Source organism: Dermochelys coriacea, chromosome 5 (assembly GCF_009764565.3).
Source record: "Dermochelys coriacea isolate rDerCor1 chromosome 5, rDerCor1.pri.v4, whole genome shotgun sequence".
Classification (NCBI taxonomy): Eukaryota; Metazoa; Chordata; order Testudines; family Dermochelyidae; genus Dermochelys; species Dermochelys coriacea.
In genome coordinates this window covers 130,489,826-130,502,236 of record NC_050072.1, presented here as the reverse complement: position 1 = coordinate 130,502,236, position 12,411 = coordinate 130,489,826, and positions in this window count along the sequence as shown.

Below are 12,411 nucleotides of genomic sequence, written 5' to 3'. Positions count from 1 at the left end.
CTTCTCATCCTGAAGTCATCTATGGTGGCCACACACCAAAAGTCAGCAGGGAAGAAATATTAAAATTAAATGTAATCCCCAATGCCTAGCCCCAACTCAAAATTATCCCACTCATCCAGAAGCTGAAAAAATACATGGAATAAAATGAAGTGTGTGCACAAGGCTCAACCAGAGCCTGTCACATGTCCAGCTCTGCTTGGCCATTTGACCAGTGATTAAAAGATATACACCCAGGAGAAGGTGAGCTTTGACATTGGGGATGGATCGCTCTCTGCTGACAGCACATAGACAATTATCACTTGACGAAAAGGCAGCACTGATGCTTTCCCTCTTTTGGAGGGTCTCCTCCACCTAACGGACTATATTCTGCACGAGCAACATAACTCAGACCTAGAGAAAGGCAGGTAGAGAATACACTAAACGGGAGAATATGGAACACTTAATGGACTGAGAGTTAATCTTCTCACTCTGACCAACCAGGACATATTAGCCAAGGATGAGGAAGAATAATTTAATGACCCCCCCTCAAACCTGTAGGCCCAAAATCTTAGGGTAATTGTGATAGGCACTCACACTTTGGTTCTGTCACCCTCAGAGGTAGCATGCACCTGAACAGCTGATCATGGCAGGCCGGAGGCGCTGGGAGGGAAGGGGAGGCGCTGACCCAGAGGGCTGCAGTTGCCTATGCCCAGAAGTCTCAGTGAAATGCCATGTGCAACTGAAAAACATACCATACCTAGGTCAGTGCTCTCCCTTCATAAACCCACACGCAAACTATCAGATCGTGAAAGCCTTACTGGGGAAGCAAGGGAGGGCTGGGTTTGCCTTCACACACTGATCAGCACCATCTTGCTCAGTAGCAAATGTGACCCTCTGGTGCATGTTCTCAGTTGCAGGCAGTGAACCACTTCCCAAACAACTTTCCCCTTGGCACAGAAGCAAAGTCTAGCTTTTCTCAGCACAAAGCAAATAAGTAGTAGGTAAGGGCTTGTTTGTAATTACGTGGAGGCCATATTCATATTCCATGTAAAACACAAAACATCATTCTCAGACCCACTTTCATTCCTCACACATATGACTGATAGTTTGTCATACTCAGACCTCAGACACAGAGACAATACCTCTCAGAAGGCACTTTTGGAGAATGAATCCTTTAACCTGCATCTCTTAGTAGCGGAGGAAACTACTGCTCGTTTCTCTGTGTGTGTCTTTTTAACTACACATGATGAAAATATATCAGAGCCTAGGCAAATATGTCCATGATTTCTATATCACCCTTCTGCCCATCAGAGTTGGCAGCAACAAGGGCCAGGTTCAGTATCTAGGGGTTCCATTCCAATAACACAATGCAAAACCGGCTCGAGCCCCCACCCAGTGACCTGGGACAAATATATACCATCCCCCTGGGCGCCTCTAAGAGGCAATACTTCCCCTCTCGCAAGCACAGTGTCTGAGTGTAGCAAAAGCCTTTTAATAACAGAGAGAAACAATGTGGCATTATGTTGGGGAAACACCACCAACAGGATTTATAACACAACCCATGAGAAAAACCCACGCCAAGCAAATTGGGCCATGTTCTTTCCCTTTGGTTCTTGAGTCCAGCAACCCAAAAGTCCCCCAAAGTCCCAAAAGTCCAACAACCCAAAAGTCTGTCCCTAGTCAGTGCAGCCCCAGAGTTCGAACGTTTATCTGCAGAGTTTTACCTCCCAGCCTGGGTGGAAATGGGGGGGTTAAGGGGCACCTTACATGGTCCAAAGCCAACTGCCCTGCCTCTCTGTGAGGCTCCACTCCACTCTGCTCCACCAGCCATCCCACAAACTGCTCTGCTCACCAGCCACTCCACAATATATCTTCGCCCCCCCCCCAACTACTTAACACAGCACTCAGTGATTTCAGCTCTTAGTGATTTTAGCTTGTAATAGGGGAGCCTCAGTGATGGTGCACTATTAAGCCCAAAATTAATTCAGCTCAGCAGCCTGTAACTAGACTCCTACTAGACTCAAAATTAGCTCTGATATTTCACAGTGGAGAAAAGGAGGCAGTGCAATTGGTCTTCACCAGGACTCATACCCTCCAAGTATTAATACCTATCCCCAACTTCTCTCAATTCACTGGTTTTTGGAACCCATGATCCTGGCCTAGTGAGTGCTTCGACGTTGATGGTGAGTCCTTCCATCATAACACAAATCCAATTACAGTTCCACTGTCCTTGATTCACATAATCAGGATAACAACAGTTTATTCTTCCTGCCCCAATAACAGAGAAACTGGGGCTCCTACAGCAGCCAGAGTGACCATCTAGGCGGGATGAGTGTGCCTATGCAAATGAGATCAGCCCCTGAAGTTCTTTTCCACAACTCACCACCAGATGTCAGGGTAGAGCTCATCCTGACTCTACTTACATCTATATACTTGGATTCTGGGATATAAATTGGGCATTCCCTCTTAAAATGAGTCATTTATCATCAAGTAACTGGATCATCCCCTCCCACAGTAAAATCCATAGGAGAGGAGGAAATGACAGCAGAGAATCCCCCAACATCATCCTTCTGGCAGAAGGGAAAGAGACATGAGATTTTTCCCCCTTCCAACCAATAAAGATCAGAAGACTCAACCCTGAACCCAGCAGATCTCCAATCATGGGCAGTGCAGACTTCATTAGCTAAGTATCTCCTCCACTGACATGTAACTAACTGTGAAGCTAACAGCTGTGAACCAAGGTGGCCTGTCATAAATATAAAGGGAAGGTAAACATCTTTAAAATCCCTCCTGGCCAGAGGAAAAACCCCTTCACCTGTAAAGGGTTAAGAAGCTAGGATAACCTTGCTGGCACCTGACTACAATGACCAACGAGGAGACAAGATACTTTCAAAGCTGGAGGGAGGGAGGGAGAAACAAAGGGGTGACTGTCTGTGTGATGCTTTTGCCGGGGACAGAACAGGAATGGAGTCTTAGAACTTAGTAAGTAATCTAGCTAGATATGCGTTAGATTAGGATTTCTTTAAATGGCTGAGAAATTAGACTGTGCTGAATAGAATGGATATTCCTGTTTTTGTGTCTTTTTGTAACTTAAGGTTTTGCCTAGAGGGATTCTCTATGTTTTGAATCTAACAACCCTGTAAGGTATTTACCATCCTGATTTTACAGAGGTGATTCTTTTTACCTTTTCTTATATTAAAATTCTTCTTGTAAGAAACTGAATGCTTTTTTCATTGTTCTTAAGATCCAAGGGTTTGGGTCTGTGGTCACCTATGCAAATTGGTGAGGATTTTTAATCAAGCCTTCCCCAGGCAGGGGGGTGCAGATTTTGGTGAGGATTTTGGGGGGAAAAGACATTTCCAAACAATGTTTTCCCAGTAAACCCAGTCAAACATTTGGTGGTGGCTGTGGAAGTTCAAGGGCAAAGGGCAAAATAGTTTGTACCTTGGGGAAGTTTTAACCTAAACTGGTAAAAGTAAGCTTAGGAGGTTTTCATGCAGGTCCCCACATCTGTATCCTAGAGTTCAGAGTGGGGAAGGAACCTTGACGTGGCCTATAGAGGTTCATTATTGCATTTCAGTATTGCTCTTTGTTGTATAATATAACAGGTACATGTATTCAGCCAGATGGGAGAACAATTGGTTGAGTTGGGCTTTATTATACAGGAAGTCGGACTAGATGATCAAAATGGACCATTCCAGCCTCAATATCTATAAGTGTGGTGTAAATGCAGTTTATGGTGTATTTTTCATAAAAATGACTTTTGTGGCCACTGATCTGCTAGTATACACAAAACTGTACATATTAGAAAAGCTGAATGATATACTAGCTCTGAGTATGGGATCAAGCAGAACGAATTAAAAGTAGTGGAGTGACAATCATCTGGCCATACCACAAGCTTGTCGATGTGATTTGCGAGTTAGAAGATGGCCAAAGACTTGGACCCAGCCCCTGATGGTTCCTATTCATAAAAAGGAGGGCCCGATTATTTGTGGATATTAATGCATGGCCTCATTATTAACATACTAGATCTAGACTGTTCTCAATGGTAGCAGATGACAGAACGAGGAGTAATGGTCTCAACTTGCAGTGGTGGAGGTTTAGGTTGGATATTAGGAAAAACTTTTTCTCTAGGAGAGTGGTGAAACATTGGAATGTGTTACCTAGGGTGGTAACACATTCCAGTGTTTCACCACTCTCCTCGAGAAAAAGTTTTTCCTAATATCCTTCCTTAGAAGTTTTTAAGGTCAGGCTTGACAAAGCCCTGGCTGGGATGATTTAGTTGGGGATTGGTCCTGCTTTGAGCAGGTTGTTGGACTAGATGACCTCCTGAGGTCCCTTCCAACCCTGATATTCTATGATTCTTTACCCTAGCAAAATACTGCTGTGCATCATCCAGAAGACAAGTGCACTCAAGATAGAGAACTTTCTAGCTGAAAAACAAACCCAATTTAGAGCCAAAAGACAGCAAATATTCAATCTGCATGTGTTATACAAGAATGGTGGGAAAGTGGCCCACGTCTTTGTGGATTTTGCCAAAGTGTTTGACAGCATTTGGCACAAACCTCTTAGGGGAAGCCTGAGACTAGTCTGAGTTGGTGAAAATATATTAAGGCTGATACAAAACCTCTAGAGGAGCATGACAGCTGAGGTGTTTATCGGGCATGAGCAAAGTAGTTGGTTTGATTGAGGGATACACGTCAGACACGGCTGCATGCTATCACTGACCCTCTTCAACTGTTATTCTGAAGAAGAGTCACTGATGGAAACCTACAGGAGGCCGTATCCATTGGTGGATGAAAAATTAGTCGTCTGTGCTTTGCCAATGATATTGACTTGACTGGGGCATCGCAACAAGAGGTGCAAAAATAGCTAGAAAGAGTCATTGTAGAAGCAGAGACATTGGTTCTAAAGATATTGTACAAAAAGATAAAGAAACAATGTCTGTTGAAAAGGTGAAAATATTTCTACCCAAGTCTGAGGCGGCACTGGAGTACCCTGAGATACCTAAGCAGTGTGATACTTAGAGATGGGATACTTAGAAGTGGACTTCTGACTGCTGCTCTAGTGATATTCAATGGCATTTGGAAAAGCAAAGGAATTTCCATGAAGTGTAAAATTAAATATGTGTATGGGAGCTCTGGATGCTAAGGAAACAGGACACTAAGAGGCTTTCTGACCTCAGATTGCTGCACATTTGTCATAACCATACAACTAAGGGTAACCTAGAATTCCTCCTTACCTGTAAGGGGTTAAGAAGCTCAAATAACCTGGTTTGCACCTGACCAATGGGGAAAGAAGATACTTTCAAATCTTGGGGGAGGGGAAGGCTTTGTGGTGTGTTCCTCCTGGAAAGCAGAGAAGCATCAGGTCAAAAAAACCTCCTTCTCCTATAACCCATCCTGTACAAGCCTCTGATATTGCAAAAAGAGTAAGTAAATAAGGCAAGGCACGTTAGATTACCTTTTGTTTTCAACTTATGAATTTTCTCTTTGCTAGAGGGAGGTTTATCCCATTTTTTGTAACTTTGAAGTTTTGTCTCGAGGGGAATCCTCTGTGTTTTGAATCTGATTACCCTGTAAAGTATTTACCATCCTGATTTTACAGAAGTGATTCTTTTACCTTTTCTTTAAATAAAATCCTTCTTTTAAGAACCTGACTGATTTTTCCATTGTTCCAAGACCCAGGGGTTTGGGTCTTTGATCATTTTGTAACCAATTGGTTAGGATATTATTCTCAAGCCTCCCCAGGAAAGGGGATGTAAGGGCTTGCGGGGAAAGAGGAACTCCAAGTGGTCCTTTTCCCTGGTTCTTTGTTCAATCACTTGGTGGTGGCAGTGTTACTTAAACCCAAGGTACAAGGGAGAATTTGTGCCTGGGGAGTTTTTAACCTAAGCTGGTAGAAATAAGCTTAGGGGGTCTTTCATGCGGGTTCTCATGTCTGTACCCTAAAGTTCAGAGTGGGGAGGGAACCCTGACAATATTAGATATGCTTCACACACAACTAACAAGGAGGTTTATGCTCATAACTGACCTGATACTGGACATCAGCAAAACAAACAGACAAAGAAAACTTAAGTTTGAGGCACACGTGGGTTGGATGAGTGGAGGAAGATTGCCAAAGCAAACTTTGCAGAATTGGTGCCAGTGGACACACACGGCTAGGGTGGTTCCGTGCGGTGGCTAACTGGATGGCACACAAAATGGGACACTTCTCAAGGCTGTTCCAAGATTGCAAAATATGGAGGAAGATTGCTGCCAATAACTCCCATGCACTGTGTTTACTGTCCATGTGATGTGACTATGGTGCTTGGCTCTATGAGAGTATGTATGAGTCAATGTGTAACAGGGTTGGCTGACCTGAGCAGCCTCTCATAGCCAGACTTGTCTCTGCGGCACCCTGCTTCTGTTTCCCCCTCTTTGGGACCCCTGAAGAACTGCACACAGGCTTCTCTCTGGGTTACCACCACCCCTGCCTGGGGCAAGTTCAATAAAGAAATATTTCTTAACAATCCTCAAGGTCCCACAAAACAGTCTGCCAGCACACAATAGTCCATACTGAGCGCTGGTGTCTTCTTGCACAGCCAGAGCTATTCTTCTCTCGGAGTCTGCTCTCACAGACTCACAGGACTCATTCTCTCTCCTGGCTATGGACAGTCCCTGGGAGGAAGCCCCTTCAGTGCAACAGCCCTTTTCAGGGGTCCACTCTCTCGGGGGTTAAGCCATAGGCCCTGCCCCCTCCTGGAACTGCACCTCTCTCAGCCTTCAGCATGTCTGTCCCTTGCCATGGGCCCCCTCAGGGAGTCCACTCGCTCTGGACCCTGGGGCCTCCAACCTAGGGAATAATGCAACCTTCATCTCTAGACCTGAGCAACTCTCTGCCAGCGTAAAACAGGAGGGTTTGTTAAGCATGTGAACCAAACACAGGAAACTCTCCAGGCCTTCAGACCTAGCAACCCTCAGCACAGTACATCTAGGTCTCTCCTGCATCCAGGTGGGCTCTGGCTTCTCTCTCTCCCCAGTCCAGAAGCTCCCTCCTTCCAGCCAATCATCCTATATCATCTCCCCCAACAGCTCCTCCACTATCCTTTGTCTTTGGACCCAGGTAAACAAGTTTCTTGGGCCTTCTTTCTTCCGTCCTTCTCTCTTCAGTCCCACTGGCTGGTCAGATCAATGGGGTCCTCTCTCCTCAGCTCTTTGTCCTCCCTCTGGTCAGAACGGCTGACTGCCAAGCTGGATGGGCCTCCTGGTCAACAGATCATGGGTTGCTAGGATCCCCCATCTCCAGGCAGTTGTCCAGGGTCCTGACCGCTAGGCGAGGTCACACCTGGTCCTCTGTAACAACAAACCCTCTCACCCCACCTCCTTATATATACAGCACATAGGGAAACTGTGACCCACACAATATTCACGCAAAACTCTTAAGAAAATCCCCCACTTCGTCACAACAGCCCATCCTCTCAGCTCTTCCTAGTTAGCAGAGACTCCTTAGGCTCTTAAATGTCTAGATCCAAACTCCATCCAGGTTTCCGCAAAGGAGCCTCCTGCTTCCTGGGCTCCTCTCAGTCACAGGGTCTTCCATGCAGGAGCCCTTCCCATTCACTCCCAGCTATCTCTCTACCGGTTTCTGAGCTTCTTCCCTTCACTGCAGCTTCCTGCTGTTCTTTATAGGGCAATCATCCTGATCTTTCCCAGGTATGGCTCAGTTTGTAATGAGGTTCAGCTAGCCCCTGCCCTCCAGCCCTTAAGGGACAAGCCACCCTTTTACAGCATGTAAATCAGCATGATCAGGTAATTAAAGTGGGGGGAATCACTCACAGGGCAGAGTTAAGCTTACGTAGGCAGCCTTTGCTGAGGTATCTCTACTTTTGAGCATTTAATTGGGCAACCTTAACTTTGTCTTCACAGAAATGTAGCTATAGATTAGCCTAAGTTTTAAAAAGGAAAGGAACAAAAAGAAGGTGCTTTGCTCAAAGGGTTTTAAAGCTCCACTGGCTCGCAACAAGTTGGCAGTAATCGTGTGTAAATTCCATATCCAGGAACCATTTAACTCAATACTTGCAGGATAATTTATTCTGTGCACATCGGGAGGTGCTGAGAGTCTTAGGAGCTGGGTAACTATTAAGACATTAGGATAATGCAAAAAATAAATAAAATGCATCAGAGTGAGGCACTCCCTAGAGAATCTCCCAAATTCACAGCAGGGCTCTCTGCCCCCTTTACACCTTCAGTACACTATTCAATACGTAGCTAAGTTAGCCACATGCAAAGCCACCATCATTAGCTGTACGCTGTGTACTGCATCTGTGTGCAAATGAATAGCAGAATTAGATCCTTAATAAGGATGGGTAAAAGCCCATGCAAAATATACTGGGCATGTGTCACATGCAATTTCCACAGGATCATAACCTAGTCAAATTAAAAACAAAATTTCACTGGAAAGTCTCCAAGGCAGGTCTCCTCAATGTGGCCTAATTTCAGCGCTCTACCCTCACCAGTTCATCTCTGAACTATTTAAAAGCTCACAGGAAGTTCTCCTGCATTGTTAAAAGTATATCATCATTGTCCTTGAACTCAGACATGACTGGACTGTTTTTGTTCAAACGCAAAATAAAAATCACCTACAGGCAGACGCAAAAACAGAAAAGTCAACATTTCAGAGAGTTCCAAGGCACCAAAACCAGGGTGTTAGAATGGGGTCAAGGCCACTCCTGCTTCTTTAGAATGGCATCAGGGCCACAAATACGTTTTCTATGTGTAGGATAGAGATGTGCCTGAGCTGCAAAGTTTGACACTGTTGATATCAAGGAGTTGTAGGTCAGCCAGGTGCCAAGTGCATCCAAACTTCCTCCAGATTTGGCACTGCTTGGATCAAGGGGTTTGATTTGGGCCCATGTGATCAGAGAACTCCTTCTTTCCATTATATTGAACAATCCTAGGATAGCAAAGTACACGAGGAATCTTTGTAAGTGCTGTCATGACGATAAATGCCAGCAGCATAATGAAATGATGTGATCGCCTAGAAGGCATGATTACAATGTGCCCAAGGGCAGACACTACTTATACACCGGATTTATTTTTTTCTGGGCAGTTACTCATGTGACAATGGAGATTAAAGGGCTGTCACATTCAAAGTGCGGCTGACCTGCTTGCAGTGTGTCTGCCTTGGCGGCTCCTGCAGGGACCGATGATGGAAATAGTCTAGATTTCCACAGTGCTGGGGTGCTGTGACTCCATCACCCATTCAAACAGCTATCCCTGGTTGGAAACAAGTTGTTTCATTTTAGCATTTCTACCTCTTTGACCTTTTCATTGTCTAGGACAGTTTCCCAAACTTTTTGGCCATGGAACACTTTTTAGCCTATTACAGAACACTTATAATATTATTTGTAGTCGTTTGGTTTTCAAATAAAAAATGGTGTTATTTATGCTCAAAATATTTTATTTTATAAAACAAAGCAAAAATACAAATTTAAAATAACTTGAACTAACAATTTCTAACTGGAAAGCTTGTATAAAGTAGTACAAAAATCAAGTGCAAGAGTCAAAATTAAATTCTAGATTCTTTCACGGAACACCTATTCACATCGTGCGGAACACCAGTGTTCGCGGAACACAGTTTGGGAAATGCTGGTCTAGGAAGTGCCCCATTTCTCTTTAGCCAGTTGTCAAGGTTTCTGGAGATACAGACCAATGTTGGGAGAGCTCAGGCTGAACACTATTTACACATAAACTCTACTATACTTATATAGTGATAACGTCAAGAGACCTCAACCAGGTCAGGACGCCATTGTGTTAGGAGCTGTACAAACACATAGTAAACAACAGTCCTAGCCTCAAAGACTTTACAGTTTAAGGGTATGTCTACACTATGAAATTAAGTCAATTTTATAGAAGTCGATTTTTAGAAATTGATTTTATACAGTCAATTGTGTATGTCCCCAATAAGTGCATTAAGTTGGCAGAGTGCATCCTCAATACCATGGCTAGCATCAACTTACGGAGCAGTGCACTGTGGGTAGCTATCCCACAGTTCCCGCAGTCTCCGCTGCCCATTGGAATTCTAGGTTAAGCTCCCAATGCCTGATGGGGCAAAAACATTGTCGATGGTGGTTTGGGTACATGTGGTCAGTTGCCCCTCCCTCCCTTCCTCCATGAAAGCAATGGCAGATAATCGTTTCGTGCCTTTTTTTCCTGGGTTACCTGTGCAGATGCCATACCGTGGCACGCATGGAGCCCGCTCAGCTCACCGCTGCTGTTGTGAGCATTGTAAACACCTCACGCATTATCCTGGAATATGTGCAGAACCGGGCTAAGAGACACCAGCACGAGGATGATTGTGATGAGGACATGGACACAGATATTCCTGAAAGCATGGGCTGTGGAAATTGGCACATCATGGCGGCAGCGGGGCTGGTTGATACCGTGGAGCGCTGATTCTGGGCCTGGCAAACAAGCACAGACTGGTGGGACCGCATAGTGTTGCGGGTATGGGATGATTCACAGTGGCTGTGAAACTTTTGCATGCATAAGGCCATTTTCCTTGAACTTTTTGAGTTGCTTTCCTCCGCCCTGAAGTGCAGGAATACCAAGATGAGAGCTGCCCTGATAGTTGAGAAGCAAGTGGTGATAGCCCTGTGGAAGCTTGCAGCACCTGACTGCTACCAGTCAGTCAGCACTCAATTTGGAGTGGGCAAGTCTAATGTGGGGACTGCTATGATCCAAGTATCCAATGCAATCATTGATGTTCTGCTATCAAGATTAGTGACTCTGGGAAATGTGCAGGTCATACTGGATAGCTTTGCTGCAATGGGGTTCCCTAACTGTGGTGGGGCAATAGAACACATATCCCTATCTTGGTAGCAGGCCACCTTGCCAACCAGTACGTAAACTGCAAGGGGTACTTCTCAGTGGTGCTGCAAGCACTGGTAGATCACAAGGGACATTTCACCGACATCAACATGGGATGGCCGGGAAAGGTGCATGATGCTTGCATCTTTAGGAACTCAAGGCTGTTCGAGCAGTTGCAAGAAGGGACTTGCTTCCCCAAACAGAACATTACCATGGGGATGTTGAAATGCCAATAGTTATCCTTGGGGACCCAGCCTATCCCTTGCTCCCATGGCTCATGAAGCCTACACAGGCAGCCTGGACAGTAGTAAGGAGCAGTTCAACTATAGGCTGAGCAAGTGCAGAATGGTGGTAGAATGTGCCTTTGGATGTTTAAAAGCTCGCTGGTACTATTTGCTGACTAGGTTAGATCTCAACGCAACCAGCTTTCCCATTGTTATTGCTGCTGCTGTGTGCTCCATAATATCTGTGAGAGTAAGGGAGAGACATTTATGGCAGGGTGGGAGGTTGAGGCAAATTGCCTTGTGGCCGATTTTGAGCAGCCAGACACCAGGGCTATTAGAAGAGCACAACTATGCATGCTGCACATCAGAGAGGCTTTGAAAACCAGTTTCGTGACTGGCCAGGCTACGGTGTGACATCTGTGTGTGTTTCTTCTTGCTGCAAGCCCGCCTCCCTTGTTGATTTTAATTCCCTGTAAGCCAACCACCTCCCCCCTTCATCACAGCTGGCAAAGGAAATAAAGTAACTATTGTTTTGAAACCATGCATACTTTCTTTATTAATTAAAAAAAGTGAGATAACTTGACAAAGTATCCCGGGTGGTGTGGGTTGTGGGAGGAGGGAAGGACAAGGCCACATTGTTTACTGTAGCCACGCTAAAAATCAAAACTGTTTGAATGACAGTCTTCTGTTGCTCCACATCCTCTAGAGTGGAGTGGCTGGGTGCCCGGAGCCTCCCCGCCCCGCATTCTTGGGTGACTGGGTGAGGAGGATCTGGAACTTGGGGAGGAGGGCAGGCGGTTATACAATGGATGCAGCGGGGGTCTGTGCTCTTGGTTGGCTTTCCTGCAGCTCCAACAGATGCTTCATCATGTGTCCGTTTGCTCCCCCATTAGCCTCAACATCGCCTCCTGCCTCTGCTTTTCGCACTCACTTAATGCTTTCCTGGCCTATGCGACTGAATGCCTCCATGCATTAAAGCTGTGCCCTATCAGTGCGGAAGGACTGCATGAGCTCTGAAAACATGTCCCGAGTGTGTTTTTTTCGCCTTCTAATCTGCGATAACCTCAGGGACGGAGATGATAGGGGGAGCATAGATACATTTGCACCTGGGGGGGAGATAAAAAGGGAGAGTAAAGTTTAAAATGATGCATTTCTGAGAACAAAAGGGAGACTTTCACAGTGAATCAAGCAATTCATAGCACACAGCACATTTGCTTTAGGTACAAGATCGCATTTTGCCTTTTATATTGAGCACCTGCCGGTATGGTGACACATCACACATAGCTGGGCAACAGAATTCGGTTTCCAGGCAGCCATGGTAAGCCTTTTGGTATGGGGGGTTGGCTTCTTCCGCCTTC